The sequence below is a fragment of the Pinus tabuliformis genome, chromosome 9 (assembly GCF_031772625.1).
Source record: "Pinus tabuliformis cultivar Carrire ecotype Pingquan chromosome 9, CPIR1, whole genome shotgun sequence".
In the NCBI taxonomy this organism is placed as follows: domain Eukaryota; kingdom Viridiplantae; phylum Streptophyta; class Pinopsida; order Pinales; family Pinaceae; genus Pinus; species Pinus tabuliformis.
In genome coordinates, this window is record NC_142307.1 from 497,905,830 (window position 1) to 497,931,266 (window position 25,437).

At 36.0% G+C, this 25,437-nt stretch overlaps 1 long non-coding RNA gene and 1 other non-coding gene across 2 annotated transcripts in view; both read right to left on the bottom strand.

The window, feature by feature from the left end:
• The window catches only part of LOC149149391 (uncharacterized), a 210,659-nt gene that overhangs the window by 102,497 nt on the left and 82,725 nt on the right, over nucleotides 1-25,437 (bottom strand). The gene's annotated exons all lie outside the window — the stretch shown is intronic.
• Nucleotides 3,941-4,014, bottom strand: TRNAW-CCA (transfer RNA tryptophan (anticodon CCA)). The gene has a single exon. It is a non-coding gene; the product is annotated as a tRNA-Trp (tRNA).

The following is a 25,437-nucleotide window of genomic DNA, read 5'->3' on the forward strand; positions in this document are numbered from 1 at the left end:
TAAGAGCAACAATACGGTCTATAGTGCTTCAGCAACAGGAAGAGTGAGCAAAATTTTACGTAAAGAAAAGGGTGGATATGAGATAACTATCGATAATACATCAGACGGTGGGCAAGTGGTTGACATTGTACCTCCAGGACCGGAGCTTCTTATTTCAGAAGGCGAATTGATCAAGGTCGATTAGCCATTAACGAATAACCCTAATTTGGGTGGATTTGGTCAAGGAGATGCAGAGATAGTACTTCAAGATCCATTACGTGTTAAAGGTCTTTTATTATTCTTAGCATCTGTCATTCTCGCACAGATATTTTTGGTCCTTAAGAAGAAACAATTTGAGAAAGTTCAATTGGCCGAGATGAATCTTTAGGTCCATAGATTTTTGAACATGAAGTTTACTTATTGATTCAAAAATTAATACCCCTTCGGAGCCTTTTATCCTTCTTCTCCCTTATATATTCTTGATAAAATGTTCATTTAGTTCATTTAGATCTAAAAATGTTCATTTAGATCTAAATTGGAATAAAATTGAAATAGGGAGTGACTCCATAAGCACTGGAACAGATCAACTTGTTGAACGATCCCCGATATGCTATATCGTGTACTATATACATGTCATTCCCTCCTTTCCTTGTCCAAACGATCCGGAAAATAGAGATAGATCGTAGGGAGGAGAGATGAGGAGAATAACTAAGCAATCTTGGAGAAGATTCCTATTTTCTCTGATCCCATTCTCCTATTTCATTATTCGAAGAACTAATTGGCTTTCCGATCTTGTCCTATTCGTCAATTCCTTCGTAATTTGAAGATTATTTTGTACGTTATACTGAAAATTCCTAAAGAAGGAAGAGCAGACAAGTAAGGGGCAATATCACTCATAAAAAAAAACCTATAAAACTTTTGATAGGGTTTGTTCCTAATGAGAGAAAATGAATAAAAGGTGTTTTTCCTCCTCTTTTATTTTGTAAGCCAAAAAAATAGAAGAAAATATTCTATATGCACATTTAGATTCTCATAGTTCGGGTTTTTACAAAAACTTCGCATAATCTTCCAGCAGATAAATGAGCAAATATTTAGTACTTAATATTATCCGTTTTTCTGTTGTTTCTTCGACAGATATTTAAATTTGATCGATCCAAATTTTTTCCGATCATATAGCGGAAGAATAGATTGGCTCATCACTTGACTGAAAGGCATTGAATGAAGTAAATGACAGAGTCATTTTATTTGTACGAATCTTCTCTTCTAATTCAGATTAATATAGAAAGAATCTCAAAAAGAGATTTCGATAAGGCCTTACCCTTCAAAGAAGGGTAAGGCCTTATCGATTTTTCACTTTCGCATGTATACTATTTCCCACAGACAGTAAGTGCATTTCCCCTACTATAGGGATGACCCTAATCCGGAATATGAACCATAAAAAAGACACCCAGTAGACCAATCACGATAATACCAGTTACAGTACCTATCAACCAAAGAGGGATCCTTCCAGTGGTATCGACCATTTCTCTTACTCCCTTTCACATTTTCTTAAGTGGTCATACTCGAGACATAAACAGTCATAGCATAGATAATTATGCGTATTGGATCTCTTCGAATGGAGTGAGAATATTATCATTGTTCCTAATTGAAAAAATAATTGGAGAATGGAACAGCAAGTACAAAAATTAGTAGCAACCCCCAGTAGAGACTGGTACGATTCAATTCAACATTTTGGTCGTTCGGGTTCGGTCGTGTCATATCTACATACTTCCTCTTCCTTTAGTATAGAGTTTATCGTTGGATGAACTGCATTGCCGATATTGATCCCAAGAAAAAAACTGTAGGGATAGCTAGCCCGTGAACGGCCAACCATCTAACTGTAAAAATTGGATAAGTTCTATCTATAGTCATTAGTGCCTCCTAAAAAGATCTAGTAAATTCATCGAGTTGCTCTAACGGATCGAAACGGCCAGTTACTAATGGAACCGCTTGTCGACTTTCTGTGAAATACTCATTTGGCCGGGGGCTCCCGAACACATCATAAGCCAAACCCGTGCTTACAAATAACCAACCTGCAATGAATAGAGAAGGTATGGTAATGCTATGGATAACCCAGTATCTAATACTAGTAATAATGTCAGCAAAGGAGCGTTCTCCCGTATTCCCAGACATGCTCAGCTCCATATATTATTGTAAAGTCAGTCAAGGGGGAATTGATCCCATGAAAGATAGAGATCAGGAAATGGAAAACTACTGATATCTTCTCCAATCCTTGTTCGATTGTCAATGTTATACCAAGGGTATCTTTAAAGTCTACTGGACCAGTATAGCTAGCTTTCTTCTGACACAACAATACAATTTTGATGAGTATCGAGAAGGAACGGGATAGAATGATTCTTTTCCTGCCAGCAGTTATTCTATCTCTGTTTGGTCGACTAAATCCCAACAGAAAGAAGAGAATATTGCATGTTCCGAGGTCCGTCCGGGCGTAAGGAACCCCAACTCCCTCAATCGATGTTGTAACAATAGCATAGTGGAAATTTTCGATTGGAATTAGCTTCTGCATACGGGTGACTTTAGAACCGAAAAAGAGGATGAGTGCCGCTTGCAAAGGATATCAATCACTATCAATAAAACTCATCCAGAATATTATTCTTTTATATTCTTCCTTTTTCATTCCGACATGACATTATGCCCGTGTAGATGAACCCAGTAATTCAAATTGCACGGGGATCATTGGTGCTACGCAGATGTATGTTGCTTTTCCAATAGTATCCGGCACAGATGGAGTTATGCCACAGACTTATTATATAGTACCTTGTATTAACGAGTAGGTGTTACTTATTAGATAAAACCAAGTGGATAGTGCAATAGAACCTAGTCAATTTTAGGTATGTGAAATTACAAGTTACTCTTTTCAATAGGTGGAATTTCTGTAATATCGGGCTCTACTCGCTATAATAATTAATATTTAAAAAACCTAATCCGTCTAGAGGGTCGAATGATTGGATCAATAAGATCGAGAAATGAAAGGACAAACTGGATATTCATATTCTTTCTTACACCTAAACGTGAAATTCACAAAACTTTGGCTATGTCTGTGGAGAGTTTTCTTCCGGTCCAGTCTCTGGACCGATAGCTGCTGGTAAAAAGATAATGCCAGGTGATCCAATCGTACTGATTGAGAATTCATTCACCCTGTAAGAAGATTACATTCGACAATTTGTGAAGGGGTTTGCCGGTGCTATTCATTAGTTGCTCGATGAATGATTTCTAGGATAATGAAGAGATTTCTACTATAGATCTCCTCTCATCCATGTTCATTCATACATATCCTATAGTAGATATAGGAGAATTGGTACGAATTGGGACAATTGATCTTTTGTATTCTGATCTCAAGGTTACGAAAAGAAAAATTTAGGTAATTGTCTCATGAAGATATGTATAAACCATATTTCATTCAGTCCTTCCACGCCTACTATAACTATAATTAGTTATTTCGGTTTCTTATTGGCTTCTATCATTTTCACCCTAGTCTTATTCATTAGTTCGAGCAAGATACAACTTATTCAAAATGAAGGAAGGGGAAACCCTCTCAGTTCACTATTTCAATTTCAATAATTTTGTTTATTCCCTCTATATAAATTTCTGATCATTGAGATTCATAGCAAATTAAGGGTACTATCCAGTATAGCTATTATCCCTACTTATTCCGTTGAATAGAAATGATTGAGGCTTTGCCATCCGGAATTGTGTTAGGTCTAATTCCTATAACTTTGGTCGGATTATTCGTAACTGCATATTCACAATACCGACGTGGTGATCAATTGGATATTTGATCCTGGAATATCCTCCAATTTCATTGGCCTCCTACTTTTCCTAGGAGGTCAGATTCCATTGCTCGTTCCAGTTGGAATGAATTATCGATAATTTTGAGGGTTGGATTTGATAGGAACAGAATCACGCTCTGTAGGATTTGAACCTACGGCATCAGGTTTTGGAGACCTACGTTCTACCGAACTGAACTAAGAGCGCTTTCTTTAATATTCGGAGATGAAGGAAAAATACCTTTTGTTGATACTCTTAGAGCAAAACACTTTCGCATCTGATACGATTCAATTATTTGATGTTCCCGTCGAATCGATATCAAATGATCTTTCATTCCTTTCTTTCCATAGAAAAGAAGGGAAAGGTAGGGATGACAGGATTTGAACCTGCGACATTTTGTACCCAAAAAAAACACGCTACCAAGCTGCGCTACATCCCTTCTAATCATTAGACAATGTTATTTTAATTTTATTTTATAGAATTCGAAATATGTTTCCCACATTTTTCCACCTTCATTTCTCTTCGGTCTCGTGAGTGAAAAGACTTTATACATGTAAGGTCTATTATCTAGAATATCACTATTAATTATGGTGATGAAACATCTTTTTCCTTTTCTATAAATAGGACCACAGCCCGGATCACATTATATATATATATTCATCAGTTCCGAGTTTTCTCTAGGATTCATAACTATACTATTGATACGGTTGAATCACTTACACATTATGATCAATAAGGAGAATTTACAATGCAAGATCTAAAGACCTATCTTTCCACAACGCCTGTGTTAGCTATTTTATGCGTCAGTTTTTTAGCCGCCCTATTGATAGAAATCAATCGTTTTTTTCCAGATGCTCTTTTTCTTTCTCTTTCCTTTTTTAATTTTTTTCTTAAAGCCAAGGGAACTTACCGTCAAACCACACATCAATGTACCGTCCTCAAACCACACATCACTGTACCGTCCTCCCAAGTGTATTAATAGACCTATGAAGTTGGAAATATTGATTCCCTTTGCCGAGGCCAACCAATATTTCCAACCTCATAGGTACATTAATAGACTTTAAAGGGCAGGTCGTTTATGAGTGCATGACTACCGTGAGCATCCATGTTATTTCATGACCGTTAGTTTTCCGATCCCTCCATTTTTCAGAGAAATTCAGATTGGTAGTGTGGACGATTAGACATTCATTGAGTGCCACCTTCACACCGGATTTCAAACTCGGCCACCTTCCCACAATATTTCAAACTCACCGAGGCCCAGGGTAAATTTCAAAAATTGAAATGAAATATGTGAGGGAGGTCAACATGGAAATTTTGAAAATCTGTAGGATCTCGCTTTGCTGACTTTCTTGATGGTGTTTGGCCTGCTATTTGTCACAGAGACATCAAAACTACTTTCTGTTGGAAATCGCCATCACGATCATTGTTGTAAAATTATTAATGGTATCTCCATCGGTCGTCTGGCATTTAATAGCTAAGCATTTACAACTACTACTGATATATTCCAAACATCTGTAACCAGTTTTAAGGCCAGAACATTTATCTCGTATGAGAAAACCAGAGTTTTTTTATGGACAATGGCCTCTGTAGTATGTTGAAGAAGCGATGATGGAGATCTAGTGAAGACAGATCTATAAAATTGGTTTCAAGTGTCGTGTTTACCTAAAAGAAATGGTTCAATAGTATCCCCACCATGTGATTTTCCACGCAGACAATGTGAAGCGCTTGGAAACAAATGTCCTGAACCTTCCTCTGGATAACACTTCATAGCTTCAACGGGGGTAGCTGTATAATGTTATTCATCGTCCGTGTGTGGCCTCTCGACTTGAAGAATTGAAAGAGAATAACAATTCCCATTCAGAGATTATTTCGACTTCATCCATACATAGAAGCCCTGCATTGCGAGTGAGGTTGCGTATGAGGAAGGGAGATGCGAAATCATTTCTTAATTCAAACAACATTAATTTTGGAGACAAATTTGTTCGGAAAGGACTTCTTAGTTTAACGATGGGTCAACACAGCAACTCTAGGTATGCGTTTACCTCTGAATGGAAACCTAACCTTGATGCTATGCCTGAACTCAACCGTCATTAAGAAAGAAGCTAAAGTAGAATCTGTTTTCCCTGTTTTATCTGTTAAATTTTGGCTTTCTAAGCATAAATATTGTGCGAAATCATGTGGCACAATCTTAGTTTAATTTTTGTTGTAAATTATATCATGTAAGAAGATTCATCTGCCTTGCAAATGAGTAACAATAATGTTTTATTAGAGATCGATCACTTGTTTGTAGGGAGGGGTGAATTACTCTTAACTTTACTAGTTTTGAGTCATTGTTTAAGTGTGTTTGGATGTTTAATGTGGCGGAATTATGTGAACATTCAATAACCTAACCTGATTCCAGAAATGTATTTATTGAAATGCTGATAGGATGCAAATAGGTCAAACCAGTTTTTTTTTAACTTTGAGAAATTTTATTTATTTAGTTGAACCGAAAATGGGTCGCATTTCACATTTGTCAATGAAATTTTTTAAATTTTTTTGGTAGTGTCATAGAAACTGAACATTTTAATGTTATATAATAGCACTGATGTATTGTTATATATTTTTAATTTAATTTCTATAAAACTACATAGAGATTTGTTGAAGAATACTTCACATGTTTTTTAAAGAATGATGATCAAAACTCGAATTTATTTTTAGAACGATGATAAAAAATGGATTTTAAATAACATGAATCAAAATTTTGCTAAATTAGTTTCCCTAGATTCCAATCAAAAACTCTAATACACCTTTTCGTATTTGAAAACTTTTTTTTTTTCAGAAAGAAAAACTGATTATATTTATATGAGGGATATAATGTTCAAAATTTACATCATGAGTACTCCCAATTAAGAGAAGCATGGGAGCATCCAGTGAAAAAGCAGAGAGGCAATGACTGATACTTTTACCAAAACATAACTTAAGCATACGAGAACCAAAAAGCATATGGTGTACAGTAAACATCGTATGGTCTACTAAAATAATTAATATAAAATATAAATCTATATATTATTGATTTAATAAATGCAAATACAAATGATAGACTCGTTAAATATTTAAACAATAATTATAATAAATAATATAGATGAAGATGTCCATCTCAATTTATAACTAAAATTTAAATATTATAAATAAACAAATCAATAAATCGATATTATAACTTATTGTTAAACACACACATGGCAGCAAGAGAATCTGAACGATAAAACATGAGAATACATTTTTATTAACAAGAGATATACATTTATAGTACATAGTTTGACGTTGGGTTCCACATCCCAAGGTCTCTTGGACTCCTTTTGTCTATTCGGCTTCCACACTAACCCATTGAGGATTAGGTGTCCAACATTCCCTCCCTTAATCCGAAGGGTTATGTATGAGTCCAAGAACAGAGCTGCAATACAAAATGTGAAAAAATGCATGGCAGCACTAGGCTGAATGTGCTCTTTGAAATGTTGGTATAAAGGGCGGTGGTTTAAGGATGACCACCAACACTGGAATGCTTAGTGAAGTTCCCGGGATTCTTCCAAAACTGGCAAGAAGCTGAAGTCTTCTGCTAGAGGAAGTGCTCCTATTGTTTGGAAGAGGGAAACCTTCAACCATGAAAGGGAGGTCTCACCCCACATAAAAGGGAGAACTTCAACCTAAAAAGGGAAGTCTCAACCTATGATGGTTTAAGGATGACCAACAACTCTGGAATGCTTAATGCAATTCCTAGTACTCTTCCAAAACTGGCAAGAAGCTGGAGTCTTCTGCTAGAGGAAGTGTCCCCAATTCTATTCCTGGAATTCTTCCGAAATTGGCAAGAAGCTGAAGTCTTCTGCTAGAGGAAGTGTCCTAGATTACCAACTGAAGGCATGCCTAGGGAAATCTTTGTCTCTGGCTACAACTCTGAAACTGGGGTGGCAGGTTGTGGCTCAGACTCGCTTGATGTGACTTTGAAGCTTGTAGATGACCATCATTTCCCCCCCTGTTAGATACAAGGTGAGATGATGGAGAAAACTCAACTGCAAGACTGCTCAATACTCTGGAACAAGTTCTTACATGTGATTGGAATATCTTCTTAGCTGTTGATGACCATTTCCAAGAATCGATCCATCCAAGATGAATCTTTGTTCTTGCAGGACGTTTGTTTCTGAAGCATTTGTGTGAAGAATGGGTGGTTTTATGATAGTGCTTACATAGATGAAGATCAAAACACTGATCTTTCAAATGGCCAACTTGGTCACAGTGTTGGCATTTTACAATCTGTTGTTGTTGTTGTTGTTGCTATGGAAGAGGGGCAGAATCTGGAAAAGCTAGATGTGAACTGTCATGAAGGAATCCAGCACTCTGAAACTGAATGGGCTTTGAGTAGTCTGGAATATGAAAGAACAAGTCCTTGTCATATCCAAGACTAGTTCTGTGCTTGTTGTGGACAAGCTGTTCCCAAGGTCTGATGATGGGCTTGGGAAGTGCAGACTGAGTTTCTGCATCTGCGTGTACAATTGCTGCTTTATTGGGCACTGGATCTTAATGAACTGTAACATTATTGACTTGATTTTGATGGGTTGCAGTCTTAATGTTCTGAACAGAAATATGTTCAAAATGACTCCTCTGTTTTAATTCTTCTTGCTGTAGCTAAGATTCGAGCTGCAAAAAATAAATTTTCTCTTGTGCATTGTGTAGACAGACCTGAATGTATGTGAGAGAAACTTTGCTGATTTTTAATGTATCATGAGTAGTAGACAATATGAGAGTTTTGAGGAACTCTAATACTCATTGATTCTGGCCATTTTTTTTTCAATGTCAGATTTACACCTTAAAAACTGATCACAACTACTACTCAATGCATAAAAGTAATACCCACTCACAATACACAACAATATCCTTTATAAATGTCAGCAAATGATGAGTGTGCAACCAACAAGCACCAATTAAATAAACAGTGTATCAATGCAGCAATTAATTAAGTCACGGTTTCATTAACCATAGAAACATAATTTTGACCAGTAAAAGAACCATCAAATCAGTCACCTCGATTAGACTGTTCCTCTGGCCTGTGAGGAATTTAGAAAAATGGAATCAAGCTGTAAAGATTTATGCCTAGGTTCTTCTTGGCAGTGAGAAGCGCCTTTGTGTTTAGATCTTTGAGCAACTAGGTTTTATTCAAGACACTTGCTTTATTGAGACTGCAAAGGGTGCTATTTTGCAGCTTCTAAATTTTCCTAAGGCGATTGCAATAAGTCGCCAGTCTCTGGAAAAGCTCTTTAGGGTTCTGGACATGTATGAGAGCCTCTAAATAGCATTTTCAAATTCAACAGGATCTTCTTCTAGCCATTAAGTCAATTTTTTCAGACGAGTCCTGTGCCTTCTATATAACTAGTGTTTGATCATCCCAGCAATCCAAAAACTCACAAAACCAATGCACGGTGCATACCATGAATCCAGCATACACACTACATCATATTTCAGTTGCCTGGGCAGCGCCACCAACAGAGTTTCAAGACATACAACGCACCGTCATTGCAGCATACCATTTAGACGTAGACCTCTGAGCACATGGTCTCACAGTCATTACAATGCAGCCAACACACAATCATTTCAACGCAGCCAACATTCCAAATTCTAGTAGAGGGACAAACCTTCACAGTGTTCAATACATTAAATGCACGACCAATACAATGCAGTTAACTTGTAAATAACTTACTACTTCAACGCATTTCTCAACATTCCTCCACGAATTCGACTTCAACGCATTTCTTAGCATTCCTCCACGAATTCGACTTCAACACATTTCTTAACATTCCAATATGAACGAATCACCTTCTTGTTTATGAAGTCATTGAACATTAAATTGTGAGAAACAGAGATTACATGATAAAGAAAATGCATTGCAGCTATTGTTCTTCAACGCTACAAAATCCATGAAAAGTTGTAGCCTCCATGGAAAATGTATTTTTGGATCATACACAAAATATTAAGCATTTGAGTGGTTATTGAAGTCAAGAATAGACATCATCCTCCGCTAAAAGGAAATCCCAAGAACTTTAAGCTCTTTTAGCCATAAATACAACTAAATAAATTGCGATAATACGTGTTTTTTTTTTTCAGCAACAAAATATGCACACATTCAGTAAAGTCTCGTTTCAAGAATGAGCGTGTAATGGCTATACTCATGTGACTGCATGGAAAAAAAAGGGACTGAATCTCCTTTCCACAGGGTCAATATCCTTTATATCTCTGATAACTTTGTAATGCTTGCGAGCTTATACCTTGGGATTTCAGATGAACTTCCAAATATTTAAATTGCCAGCTGAATCTAGCCGATACACATTTCCCCTTTCTCAGGAATTTCTAGAAAGTTTCCCAATTATTTCCAGATAAATCCAGTGGAGAAAATTTTCTTTACAGATGCATACATGATCAAATAAAACTTAAGACACAATTCAACACATTCAAATTCATCGCACCACAGGTTTCAAATTCAACACACTACAGGTTTCAAATTCAACACATTCAACTCGCATTCATCGAAGCAACATTCTTCGTTCCAGCATGGAGGCAACTGATGCGCACCAGTCCAAAGCTCGCTTCCACTTGTTATCAGGTCTCAGAATATCAAATCCTTTGAACATGTTCAGTATACTTAAAACAACAACTATATAACCAACACTGTGATGATATACATTCTAGTACCTTTGAAACTTGTGCTCTTTCTTTGGCCTTAGGAGCAATGCAAAGACCTGCAATGTTCCGAATGCAAAAATTGCAATTTTGAGGCTTTGATGGCAGTGTTAAACAAATATGGGACAACGTTAAACAGAATATGGGAGCAGCGTTAAAGCTGATGGTAGAACTATCACGCAGTTAGGATTATGAGATTGGAATGGGGGATTCACCTCATAAGTATTACAGAAGGTTATGAAATGGCTTCAAAGTTAGCAGTAGAGCATTTGGATCACGTTTCACAGAAGTTTGAGTTTAGATTGAACAATATTGAATCTCTGGTTCGTATCCGGCAGGTCGGATCAGAGAATATATGGAATATGACAGACAATGGCAGACAACGGTTATGGCAGAGAGCCCACAAAGTGTAGAAAGGAAAGGAAAGGAAGGAATATGACGCAAAATGAGGAATAAAAAGATCAATTTTGACAAGAAGATACGACATTAATTAATGCTGTCAAGAAGGTTGTTGGACTAGAAAAATCTGACCAATTTAGAGGCATATTTGATAGGTGTGGAAAAGAACTCAACAAGATTCATGCTGAAAGGTCAGCTCCATAGGCATGTGGCAAGGAAAATGGACAGATACCCTGTGAAATCTGCTTAGTAATGAAATAGGTACGTATGTACATAGTAAAATTCTCTATAAGGTGGCAATTCTTATCAACTCTGATTAGGAGAAAGGTAGAACTGACATGTATATAGAGACCACAAAACAAGTGGCTCAAATTGGAGCAGGACCAGCAATCGCCCACTCTGATATCATGTTATTTACACACATGGGAGCAAGAGAATCTGAAGGATAAAACATGAGAGTACATTTTTATTAACAAGAGATATACATTTATAGTACATAGTTTGACCGTTGGGTTCCACATCCCAAGGTCTCTTGGACTCCTTTTGTCTATTCGGCTTCCACACTAACCCATTGAGGATTAGGTGTCCAACACTTATAAATAGATTAATAATTAAAATTTATGACATTTTTTATCAAGATTATGAATTAAGTTCTTGAGGTCTAATTAAGAGATGAAATGACTCTCTTCAAAACATTTTTTTGTCAATTTTATTGAAAATTCAATACAGTTTTAAAAAAATCATTTTATTAAGTTGCTTATTTTGCATAGAGGCTTTTAGGGTGCCAAATTCATTTATGCATTCAAAATTTTATATTAAATAATAAGAAATCACATTTCTATTAGTAATTTTATTGTAAATTTCGGCCAAAAATTCATTTCTTCTATTAGTTAGACTATGGTAAATTAAGTTTAAGACAATATTTTGTTTTTTTTTTTTTTTTCAAGCATAGATTTTAGCAATTAGAAATTTATAATTAAAATAAAATAATAATGTAATGTAGCCTCATCACAAAAGAAAATAGCGTGTAAATGAAACAAATGAATTAATGTTACGCTACATAATATTTAATAAACATACAAATAAAATTCACAATTTATTATTATTACTATACGTGAAACACTCGTTTGTTTGTTTTTATTATGCTACACCCATGCTATAATTTTCATGGTTAATATTAAGTGTATTTAAATTGATTTGATATAATGTTCTAACCACTTACTCTCCTAAGTACACCCTTACCCGGGCTATCAATGCCCAACACTGATGCATGATTTAGAGGCTTCCTACTTGCTTCGTGTGGCGGTCTGTGCATTAAGTGTCCAAGGCGGTCAATGGTGGATCCATTCCTTGGGATTCTCACCTCATAAAAGAATGTCACTGGTCAAATAAATGGTTTAGTGGATGTGTGGAGGTTAGTGAAAAACCACCACCTTTTCGTTTGCGACCCACCTCGCCCATTCTGTTTGACTATCGCCTCTCTCCTTCTCTCTGCAATTGAGCAAGGGTCTATGTTGGACTACATCATCTGATGCTCTAATGGGGTTTTATGCACCTGTAACAAATTGTACGTCACACAAATGATGACAGAGGCACATAGCGAACCTATTTGCTCGTTGCAATTCGCAAGGTGTATTCTCTTTTTTAAATTGTTTGATTATTACAGGTTACGGGCTGAGCCAACACCTAATTATTTATTCTTTTGTTTAATTTGTGCAAGACCAATGAGGGATTTACCTCATCTTTCAGAGACGAAACCTTTCATGTTCTTGGCCCTCAAAATTTTGGTAAGATGTTTTCCTCTCCCCTTCATCTCTAGCTATTGTCATCTACTTTTCATTGTTTTGTTATGCCATGCTCACTAAGTAATGGGTTCACTCACTAATTTTTTTTCCATTTCTTTTCCCTCTATAGGTAAGTTGGATGAGATACCTGCCCTGGACTACTTGGAATCCTTAGAATGCAATCAACATAACTATCAGCTTAAATGCTCATGTGTGGTGATACTTAATTCTGGGTTTTACTCCCTTCTCAGCCATGATATTAAGGAACAAGGTTTCCATCTTTTAAGTGCATCGAGTGTAACATAATTGGGCACATGTACACTATTTTTTGTTTTTCGGTTACAATTTCTTTTCTTTTTCCAACTTTCAAGCCAGAAGAGGCATCTGACACAAGATTCAATTTTAAGGGTTTTCGAATGAGGGTTAATAGATACTTGATTGAGTATCACCCTCTTTGCACTAATTTTATTTGAATATAAACCTTAGGTATTTATTGTGCACCCATCATTTCTCTGAATTTTATCGAAATTAACATATACAATATTTTTATCTATTAAAATAGTTTGTTTTTCGTAATATGAGTTATATCCGAGTTTACTGTTGTTGAGAATTCCTGAGAATGGTTCATTTATCCCTGTAAAACATACAAATGGTATTGTCCAGAGATAGGGATTTCAACCTCGCTACAGGACTAATCCATCCCTGAATTTTGCATTTACAAGTCTCATTTTCATTTTTGTTAATATGTGTTTTATATACAATGAACAATTTGCGTTGTGGCTAGAGTAATCTATGGTATAGGTCTTATTCATGTTTTCTTTGCATGCATACATAATATTTCAATCAATACAACATTTCACAAATACTTTGCTCAAGTATACACACACACACAAATATATATATATATATATATCTTCGATTTCCTTGCCTATTTTTTGTCTTTTTTGACTCATAAATTACCATGCCTTTTTTTAAAAGAGTGAAATTCACAAATTCAAACACATTGATTCCATGTAAATTTCGACAGAGACTCATATATATTTCCATAAACAGTGTTTAACATGCATGTTATGGATAATTATCTATAGGGCCACACAATGAGTTACATATCATAGGAAAATGGGGTACACGACCCAACCTACGAGTACTAGATTCGGTCCTAGTGCACCCTCCCCTCCCCCCCGAGCCAATCTCACTCTCAAAAACAGGAAAAAAAAACAACAATTTTGCTTAAGGAAGACTTGGTCATAATCAACTCCAGTCACTGGCATTCAAAGAGTATTATTGCCAAACCACTCTAGATCTCTCATTAATGATGTGCCCAACACTTGTTCCAGTGTCTTCTAGGCTTAATTTTCTCTCTCCCATTTTTCCTCCTTTTGCCTCGGTTTCCCCAAACCCTTTTGGCCTCCTTCTTTCTCAAAGGTTGGTTGCTAACCATCAGCCTTAACTGTTTATTTTTCTTTAACTACCTCAGTGTGAGATCTTCTCTTGCATCCAAACATTACAGTGACCTCTAACTAATTTTTGTTTTGTAAAATTTGAAAATATATATTTTATTATATGTTCATATATATATACATACATACATACATACAATACATACATACATACATACATACATACATACATACATACATACATACATACATACATACATACATACATATATATATATATATATATATATATATATATATATATATATATATATATAATGTGTCCATAATTATTTAATTAAGTCGCCTTCCATATTTGCTAAAGTAAAACAAGTAAATTCTTAAAGTTACCCTAGTGAGCGAGGGGCGTTACATCTCCTCCCCCTCAGGAATAACACCTTCCTCCGTGTTTCCTTGCATCCAAAACAAGCCTCAATATGTTTCCTGGATGGCTTTCTCGTCTTCTAAGGTAGCCTCCTTCAGGCTAAAGCACTACAATTGCACCTTAACGCGAGGGATAACTCATTTACACAATGTTGTTTCTCTTTGATCCAGAATATGCATGGGATCAACTAGAAATTCCGAGTCTCATTTGACCTACAATCAAAATACCAAATATTATTACCACTCATAATGATTGGTTAATCCATATTTTAACATAATTTGGTTGTATTACCTATAAATTTTTCCATTGTATTATATGTCTACGGTCATGTATATATTTATTTAATAAACAGACATGGAATAAATTATGTACACGTATATCACCAAGTAGAGCTAACCAATAGGCTACTTGATCAATCCAAGCAATAATTTAGAAGGGGCCACAAAACCAAGGGCCTAAATTATAGCTACCACTTCATTTACGAAAGTTACACATATATAAAGGATATATGCATATATTGTTGGGTTGTGTTATATTCTTTCCATGTAGTTAACAGGGGGTTTGAAGGGCACCTGTAACCCCACTTTATGGGGTTTGGGGCAGCGCCTCGGAAAATTTTGGTTTTGGACCCTATGTTAGGTTGGGCGGACCCACCTATGGTTTTATGCATGATTTTCGCACATGTTTTTTGGACGCGATGGTTTTCGGTCCATGGTATTGGACACGATTGTTTTCGGTCCATGGTATTGGATGCTTCGGCATGTATAAATATGTATTGTAACATTGAAAGGAACATAATGAAAAATCAAGCTGGTAGTCCCAGTTTTGGGATCCAGGGGAAATCTCTGTGTATATGTGTTTTATGTGTTATGATCTCACATTGTTTATTTTTTGTGTTTTAGAATTCGTATGTAGGTAATTTCTGTACGGGGTTAAAACCTACATTTGGTATCAGAGTTGTTTTGGCTTCAAGGGGACGCCTTTGTTGCTGAGGGGTTTCGCTCGGGCCTGTGGTAGACCCTGTTCAGTGGGAGATCTGCGAGATCGATTCTGGTGGTGAAAGAAGATGGCGAGTAGTGGAAAGATAGAGATCGATAAATTTAATGGTCAGAGTTTTGAGTTATGGAAACTCAAGATGGAGGATCTATTGGTGGATAAAGACCAGTGGATCGTGGTAGATTCGGGTACTAAACCAACGGGAGTGTCTGATGAAGAATGGAAGAAGTTGGATCAGAAGGTAAAGAGCACAATATGATTATGTGTCCAAGATTCAGTATTGCTGAATGTATTAGGGGAAGCTACGACGAAGGCTTTGTGGGACAAGTTAGGGACTTTGTACCAATCTAAGTCTCTGGTGAATAAACTGTTCTTGCGGAAAAAGTTGTATAACTTGAGGAAGAAAGATGGAGACTCGGTGACAGAGCATCTGAATGCATTTAATACTGTGGTAAGTCAGTTAGCATCTGTTGATATTAAAATTTAAGATGAAGATAAGTGTATCAGTTTGTTGTGTTCTCTACTAGATTCGTGGGATAGTCTGGTTATTGTAATAGGTAGCAATGCAACTGCCTTGCATTTTGATGAAATAGTCTTATCCTTTCTAATGGAGGAGATGAGACGAAAAAATATGGAGAGCCAAAATGGTGATTCCTTGTCTGTACGAGGGCGGACCCAGAACAGAAACAAAAATAAGTCATCGAGTGGGATAAATCTAAAGGGAGATCTAAATCTCCAAGAAAACCTGTAAAGGTGGTGTGCTGGAAATGTGGAAAGGAAGGGCACTACAAAAGGGACTGTAAATCTAAAGCTCCTGACAAAGGAAATGGATCTAATGAGGCTCCTTCTGCAGAGGCGAAAACCACCTGAGATAAAGGTGGGGATGTGTACTTGGCTTCTTCAAGTACACATGTAGATCATGAGGCATGGTTGATTGAGTCAGGTGCATCCTTTCACTCCACTCCCCATAGAGAGTGGTTCTGTGAGTATGAGAAATATGAAGGTGGTGATGTCTTCTTGGGGGATGATAGGAAGGCTAGAATCGTTGATCGCAGAAAATTAAAGTTGAAGTTGGAAGGTAGAAGGGTTAGAACACTTCCAGGTGTTCTACATATTCCTGCATTAGCCAAAAATCTTATTTCTGTTAGCAAACTGGATGATGCAGGTGTAAAAACAATGTTCGAGAAGGATACCTGCAAGATGGTTCGGGGAGCACTGGTATTGATGCGGGGAGTTCGGATTGGAACTCTGTACAAGCTGCAAGGTAGCACTGTTATTGATGGGTGTAATAGTTATGTGGTTCCTGAAAGTGGAGCATAAAATCTAGTGGTCTCTGGAGAGAAGACCATGCTGTAGCATAAAAGGCTTGGACATATTGGAGAAAAGGGCCTTCAGATACTTCATGGTAAAGGTATGGTAGAAGGTATGAGTAATAGCTCTTTGGATTTTGATTTCTGTGAAAATTGTGTATATGGGAAGCAAAATCGGGTGAGTTTCCCCTCTGATAGTAAGAGGGCGAAACAAATATTAGAACTTGTGCACAGTGACGTGTTTGGACCTGTGAAGGTTCCATCACTGGGTAAGTCTATGTACTATGTATCATTTATAGATGACTTCTCAAGGAATACATGGATATATTTCCTTAAGAAGAAGTCTGAAGTCTTTGACAGGTTTAAAGAATTTAAGGCTCTGGTGGAAAACCAGACAGAGAAGAAGATAAAGGTGTTGAGGACAGATAACGGTGGAGCGTTTTGCAGTAAGGAATTTTAAGAATTCTGTAAGAAGTGTGGTATAGCACAGCAGAGGACTACTCCATATACACCTCAGCAAAATGGAGTTGCAAAAAGAATGAATAAGACATTGATGGAAAGGGCAAGAAGCATGCTCAGTGGTGTCGGGTTAGGATAGGAATTTTGGGTAGAGGCAGTGGATACTACATGTTACCTAGTCAAAAGGTCACCTTCATCAACGTTCGAGGATAAGACTCCATAAGAGGTATGGACTAGTAAGAAACCCTCTCTTTCACATCTGAGGGTATTTGGATGTGATGCATATGTACATGTTCCAAAGGAGAAACGAACCAAGTTGGATAGTAAATCTGAAAAGTGCATCTTTATTGGGTATAAGGATGGTTTAAAAGGCTATAAGCTTTGGAACCCAGTCACACGTAAGGTTGTATATGCACAACTTCTATATATGTGCTTCTTTAATAAATGTGCATATCTCGAAGTTACGTATATATAGTACATGTACACATACAAAATATATGTGCATATACCAAAGATATGCGCATATACGGAAGATATGCGCATATATAAAAATTTCACACATACAAAACATATGTGCATGTACAGAAGTTGTGCATAAATGGAGACTCTCGTATATGCATACTACAGAATTTACGCACAACTTCTGTATGTGCATAGCTTTTGTATTGGTGCATATATGGAAGTTGTACATATACAAAAGTTGCACATATACCAAATATATGTACATATATAAAAGTTGCATCTATACAAAAGATATGTACTTATACGAAAGATGTGCACATCTTCCGTATATGTGCAACTTCCATATATATGCATATAAAGAACTTATACAAAACTTCAACCTCTTTGTATACACAAGCTGTGTATATGCGCATGTATTCCATATATGTGCACCTTATATATATGCACACATCTTCCTTATATGCGTAACTTTCATCTATGCACATATACAATAGTTTATGGTGGGAAAGAAGTATAAGCCTCAACATGAAACTACCATAGGAAGATGCCATGAAGACCTTATGATTATAAAATAATACATCATCTTATAAAAAATCACGAGAGTCTAGGGCAACAGGGGATTAGAAATTGTTTCTCTGAAATTTCGTCTTCATTTTGACCTTTTTTTTCTTCAGCTTCATCTACTTCTTTTTCCTCTTGCTTTAGATTTTATTGTATAAATTAAGATTTGTCTTGATCACCAGTATTTGCATATACTTCTTGTGAATCTTTTGATATTATTGGTTCGCCATGTGGAAAGTCTTGGCAAGCTTAGGCACTTATGTTTTTCTCCCTTCCACCGATTTTTTCAGTTATTTAGCAGTTGCACTGCCTTTTCTCTTATCATCATATTTACGAATTGCCTCTCGATGTCTCGGTATTTGATCGTCTTGTGCAACCCCTATTTTTTCCTAAATCGAATCTTGTTGTCCTAACAACGTCTTTTCCTTTGACTATGATGAGAATGAGATTAACTCAGACAAATTACAGAAACACACACATAAAACCCAGAGACACAATATTGACGGAAAAAGGCTGAAGCCTCATGTATTCTCTCACTCTCATTCTTACATCAAAATAATTGAAATAGTGTTACAAATAAATAGATGAGAGACAGTGTTCTCAAGATAGTGCGTGCTATCTTAGGCACCTTTGGTTGAGATAATTTCTCCTTTGGTTGAGATAATTTCTCACCAGACACACCAATATAGGAGTTACCTAAACTAACTCTTATCTTAGAGGAACAACCCAAGAGTTAGGCACAAATTCCTAACTTGGAATATTTAATTAATTTATTTATTTTTGGATTTATTATTGTTTTATGAGAGAGTCTAGCATTCCCCCCCTCAATGATAAATCCAAAAACGAGAACCATCTTCCAAGTTCTCATGTTGATCCTCAAAAAGATTGCCTGAAAAAACCGCCAAAACTAGATGCTGGAAAAAACTCAAATCTGAAGAGAACATGAATCAGCTGCATGCTTGATTCATCTCTGAAGGACGCTTGACAACTCCATCATGTGCCAAGCCGCAAAAGGATCCAACTGTCCTTTTCTTGAAAACAACATTCGGTGTCCACTGACACAATTTGATGATGATTGTCCACTGGCTGAAGATGTTGAAAAACAACTCAATGTCGCTTTTGCTATGATGAAAGCTGCTCACTGCTGCTTTGGCTGTCGATCGCCCACTGGCGAATTTGCTGATGCTCACTGCTGATGATAAATGCCCACTGGCTGATGAAGATGCCCACTGGCTGCTTCGCTGATGTTGTCGAGACTTTCAGTCTGACAACCACTTGTCAATTTCATTGACATTTTCCCCCCTTTGTCAGTTGAAAGGAGAGACAATCTTCTCCAAAATACATTTGAACTCGCCCCCTTCAGGTGTAGGAGAGTTTCACTGTTGTACTCCCTCATTCAACTGCATGAGAGTACCATCATCTGTTCACTGCTGGCTGCACTATGTAAGATTGTAGTCGGTTGTAGAACTGAGACAACCGTTTGACTGTGGATGACCATTCCCAAGGATCAATCCAGTCATAATGTATCTTCAATCTGCCTGATATTTGGTGGTTGCGACATTTTGCTGAGGAATGATTGGGCTTGCCACAATGGCAACACAGATGGAGATCAAAACACTGATCTTCCAAATGACTGGCTCTTTGACAATGAGAGCATTTCGGTTGAACATGAACTTCAGGTTGCATGCAATTTCGTTTGTCTACAACTGTCTCAGAACCTGCTGAGATGAGTGGTTCAAGAAATCCTGCACTCACGAATTGAATTGGCTTGGAATAATCTGGGATATGTAAGTTGGTGTCATCAGTGACATATCCTAAGCCTCGTCGATTCTTGTTATTTTGAATCTCTTCCCAGGGCTTGATGATGGGTTTGGAAGAAATTTGCTCATGAACAACTTCGACACTTGAAGTTGTTGGGATGAATGATTTATCATCTGGATGGTTCAAAGACTTGAAAGTATCACTCTTTTCTTGCAATTCATTCCTTTGAAGTTGGGACTCAAGCTGAAGAAACTCAATGGTTTCATGCGTTTGTTGTAGATGCCGTGAAAGATCAGCAAGAGTTTCTTTGCTGACGTGCACCATGTCTTCATCACTGGAGATGATCAAAGTGTGAAGAATGTTTAATAATTGAATATGCTGCGCCATCTGAACTTGCTCACTTGAAGTCAGGCTCTCTTGTCGAAGATGCCGTGCTTTGAACTGTTGCACTTGATATTGTTACTTGGATGACAGGCTCGCTTGCTATGGGACTTGAATGGCACACTCGCTTGAGTTGTTGCTTATTGTACCTGCTGAGAACACTTGCTAGAACTTTCTGGAATTCACGCTTGCTTGCAGGAGATGTAAACTTGTGTCTTATTTGTTTGAGAATGAAAATTCGTGAATTCAATAGAGTCTGCTTAAAGGAAGGGTGTCGAACACTGTCGAAAATGCACCCAAAAAGCTTACAATGATTTCAATGATTCACTACAATGACTCACATAAAACAAGGAATTCACTTGTCTTAATTTGACTAAGTTGAAGAGAATGGACGTGCTTGACTTCTAATCAAATCAAAGCGTGGGTGTCGGTTTCAACCGAGAATGCACCCGTATAATTCAATTGGAATTTGATTCACAAGTTCTTAAATTTGTTTGCAAGAATGTTGATGTAGACTTTGCTTTGAAATAGTGAAGTTTACAAATTCATTAACTTGATTGAATTTGCTTGTTGAAGTAGAATGTCGATGTTGAAAACTTTGATGAGTTGTTGTATGTGTGGAGCTTAATTATCCTTCCTTGCAACTATTTCGATATAGGTGTTGTGCTTGCTGGCATTGTATTTTATGTGTGCATGAAATGAGATCATTTATGTGTCAAAACTAGACACAAATCATAAGCAAAAAAACATGAAGCATGCACCATCATCAACTCACTCTTCGTGTACCTAAGATCCCCTTATTCAATTTCGGGCGGATCTAGGACACATCAACACCAAAAAAATAATATCTTTATTAAACTTTGGAGTACATAATTGCCCAGCTTCACAACATCTTCATGGAATCAGAATCTTAGAACTTTTTGAAAGAAAAAATGTCTTCAAAAGATTACCTAGACTCACTCACTCTCAAGATCTCTTTCTCAAAGTAAAATATTACTTTGGATTACAAAAATTTCTCTCAAAAAAATTCCACTTATCACTCCAAATACAAAACACTTCTTACTTCTCACTCCAAAAAACTTATCACTCCAAAATAACATTTGGCTAAGGCAAAATGTGAAGTTTACACCCTTAATGTCAACTGTAATGAATATGAAGATAGCACAATTATGAAGAAAAGCAATGGCCCCTTGCAAACAAATTGGCATCCAATCAAAGATTTATCACAACTCATGAGAAGCAAGGCTTTGAAAGACAATAAATGGGACTTAAACAATCATCTATTAATGAGAGAGAGTTGAAAATGGGTCGGTCAATCTTGTTTTGCTTTGTCACCACGCGTCCCAGCGGACGAGGCCGGCAAGGGCGCCAACCATCCCAGCATTCACGGATGTCGTTGGCTCCAGATGTTTGTAATCAGATACCGTGTCACTGAATTGAATGTTGAATCTGGAAAACATGTCTGAACTGTCTCTGCAATTAACCACACAACGCTATTGTAGAATCAAATCATTATAAAAGTATATTCCGTTCGGAAAAGAAATTTGATTAGCCAGCCTGTAGCAGCCCTTAAAGAGCGGGAGTTTTTGGATCCATTCCTTCGGAAGAGAAATTTGCACAGAAGAGAGGTACGAGTTCTATTTACAGGCCTCTCATTTTATTTTCTGGAGGTTAGTTTCATAATTTGGGTATTTTAGTTGCTTTGGATCAGAGGTTCTGAATCAGGGATCATCATTTGGACAAAACCCCAACGCCAGATCTGGATAGCTCGATTACTTCACAATCTCACAGTACATTTGGCTCGACGTCTGCTGTAAGATCATGTGACCAGAGAGAGTATCGCGTGACTTTATGCAGTCGGTCATAAATTAGACTTTGAAACGATACAGGAGGCAAGTCAATGCTTTACGGTCACGGAAATTGCCTCTTATAAAAAGGACCGGACGCCGTTGATTGCAGGCTTACGGTGCTTCCTTTCTCTCCCCCTCTAATTTTCCTTTCTCCACAGCGGGGGGGCATTAGTAAAGGGCCCTGTGTTCGGTTGATTGCAGTGCTGTCTGTTCCCCTTTAAAAGCGGAAACATGCGCGCAGATCGATCCGATTGGTTGAATTGGAGGGTTGAGAAGTTGTGAGAAATAGACACATTTCTGCTGGTAGAAGTTTAGAACCAGGGGTGTTTTGGCTGCTGTGCAGAAGATGAAATTCAAAATGCAGCTGATGGTGCAACACCGATTATGGTAAATGGAAATTTTCAAGGAAATGATGAAGTTTACGAAAATGCAAACACAACTCTGATTGATAACTTTCCGCAATTCATTTTCATCATTCGATATACCTCAATAGGCTTGAATCCAGTTTGAAGACATCTAATTCATACTTTTAACATTTTTTTTAAGCTCTCATAACAAAATAAGGAATTCATGAAATCAACACAGCCAGCATAAATATTGACACAGATTTTATTTTTCACACAGAATGTTCATGGAGACTTATCTTTCACGCAGGTTGTCATCAGTGGTTTGCCACGCTTTCACTCTTATGCAAACACTGGTTGGCTCCTCCTTTTTTTGCTGGTTCCTGCACGGTACTGCAATGCTAGCTACACACTGGTGGCTATACGCATGTTGTCACCCCAGTGCTGGATAGGCCGCTAGGGATATATGCTGAGGGCCATGGGAGGCCAGGCCACGGACTGATCGAATTGTGCTAAGCTTAATTTAAGTGACACAGCTGTAAATTTAGATCTGTAACCGTGTGCTCTAATACCACATGATGAGAATGAGATTAACTCAGACACATTACAGAAACACACACATAAAACCCAGAGACACAATATTGACGGAAAAAGGCTGAAGCCTCATGTATTCTCTCACTCTCATTCTTACATCAAAATAATTGAAATAGTGTTACAAATAAATAGATGAGAGACAATGTTCTCAAGATAGTGCGTGCTATCTTAGACACCTTTGGTTGAGATAATTTCTCCTTTGGTTGAGATAATTTCTCACCAGACACACCAATATAGGAGTTACCTAAACTAACTCCTATCTTAGAGGAACAACCCAAGAGTTAGGCACAAATTCCTAACTTGGAATATTTAATTAATTAATTTATTTTTGGATTTATTATTGTTTTATGAGAGAGTCTAACAGACTATTTAGATTGAACCCGTTTTCCACTCGCAGGAATGGAATCACGTTTTCGTTCGTCAAAGATGTGACACAAAGGAAAGGATATATACAATGTTTGATCCCTAAACATGGCCATGATGCACCCATCATTATTCATGTTCTGAGATGCCAATAACCTTTCTGAATCTTTTCGTTTTCTCCATTCTTTCTCCCACCTTCACCTTTTCCTCGGTTTCCTTCACACCACGTTCTTCGTTGATGATGATATTTCCCCAGCTATCCACGAGCACTTTCACGTTCTCTTTTCTAAAGCGTGCAAAGATAAATAATTGATTCAATTATCTCAAAAACTACTTTATGAACACATAGAAGTAACACACTATACATTTCATAAAAGTAGAAGAAATGGTATAACTATACATATCGCTCAAAATCACGTACTCGAGACATCAACAATGATGATGCAAGCATCAAAAGTCTCGTCCATATATACAGCCTAAAAATGCAAATGAAAGTGAAATAATTCAACTTAACAATAATCTATCTCCGTCATCTTATTTTATAATAGAAATTTAATGAACAAAAATTAATATATTGGAGAAATATAAAATATGAAACCATAGATAATAACTAATCAATCAAATAGATATCCACTATTCGCTATAACCAAACCATGGGAAATAAATCAAATCTAATAACTAAAAATAAATGGTTTCTTAAATTATAGACTCAAATTATATTTATATATATTATTTAATTTAAGAAAAATCATAATTTAATCATATTTTTAAAATTAATTAATATTAATAAAAAATAACCAATATTAATATAGGGTGGTTAAATTTAGCAAATATTAAATTTATTATAGAAATTCCATGTATGAGATATTAATATAATTAATATAAATATAAATCTATATATTAAGTATTTAATAAATGCAAAAACAAAAGATAGACTCATAAAATATTTTAATAATAATTATAATAAAATATATATATATATATATGCAAATAGAACATTAAATATTTTAACAATAATTATGACAAATAATATAGATGAAGATTTCCATCTCAATTTAAAATATTTTTATTTTTATTTTTTTTAACTATAAAATTTATATATATATATATCTATATATATATATATATATATATATTGAAATTTCTAACTTAAATTATTATTAATATATTATAAATTATTTTAATTTATAAAAAAAAATTTTAGCAAACAAAGCACTAATATGATCCATGAGTTGAATATATGCCAGGGCTAAAAACTATTTCAAAGGGGAAGTGGGGCCTCCAAAGCTTAGTTAAATGATTAATGAGTATTTTATTTAACTCCTATTTATATAATTTTGTTAGTGTATCACTAGTTTCCTTATTTTTTAAAAGAGATTTATTATTTTTTTTCTTTTTATGATACTTTATATTTGTAATAATTTTATTTTTGATTTGTTATATTTGGAGGCTCTTTCCAAATCTAGCAGAGTGGAAATATTGAAATATCATGTTTAATATTCTGACTAAATCAAATTATATTAAAATAAAAATAAAATCAAAACTCAACAATAATAGTTATCAATAAAACATTTTTCATTAGATGAAATTACATAACGCTAAAAAAAAAACATAAAATTAATAATTACAATTATAATTATAGTTATATTTGTAATTAATAATTAAAACAACTTATATCCATTTTAACTTTTGATCCATCAAGATCTAAGAAAGATCATATTTGATCCCTCTAAGCTCTTGGTAGATGGAAGTTATGTTGTATTAAGCTATTTTTCTTAAATAGATTTATTAGTTTTTCATTTTACAATAATTTATAATATTTAATAGTTTCATTTTT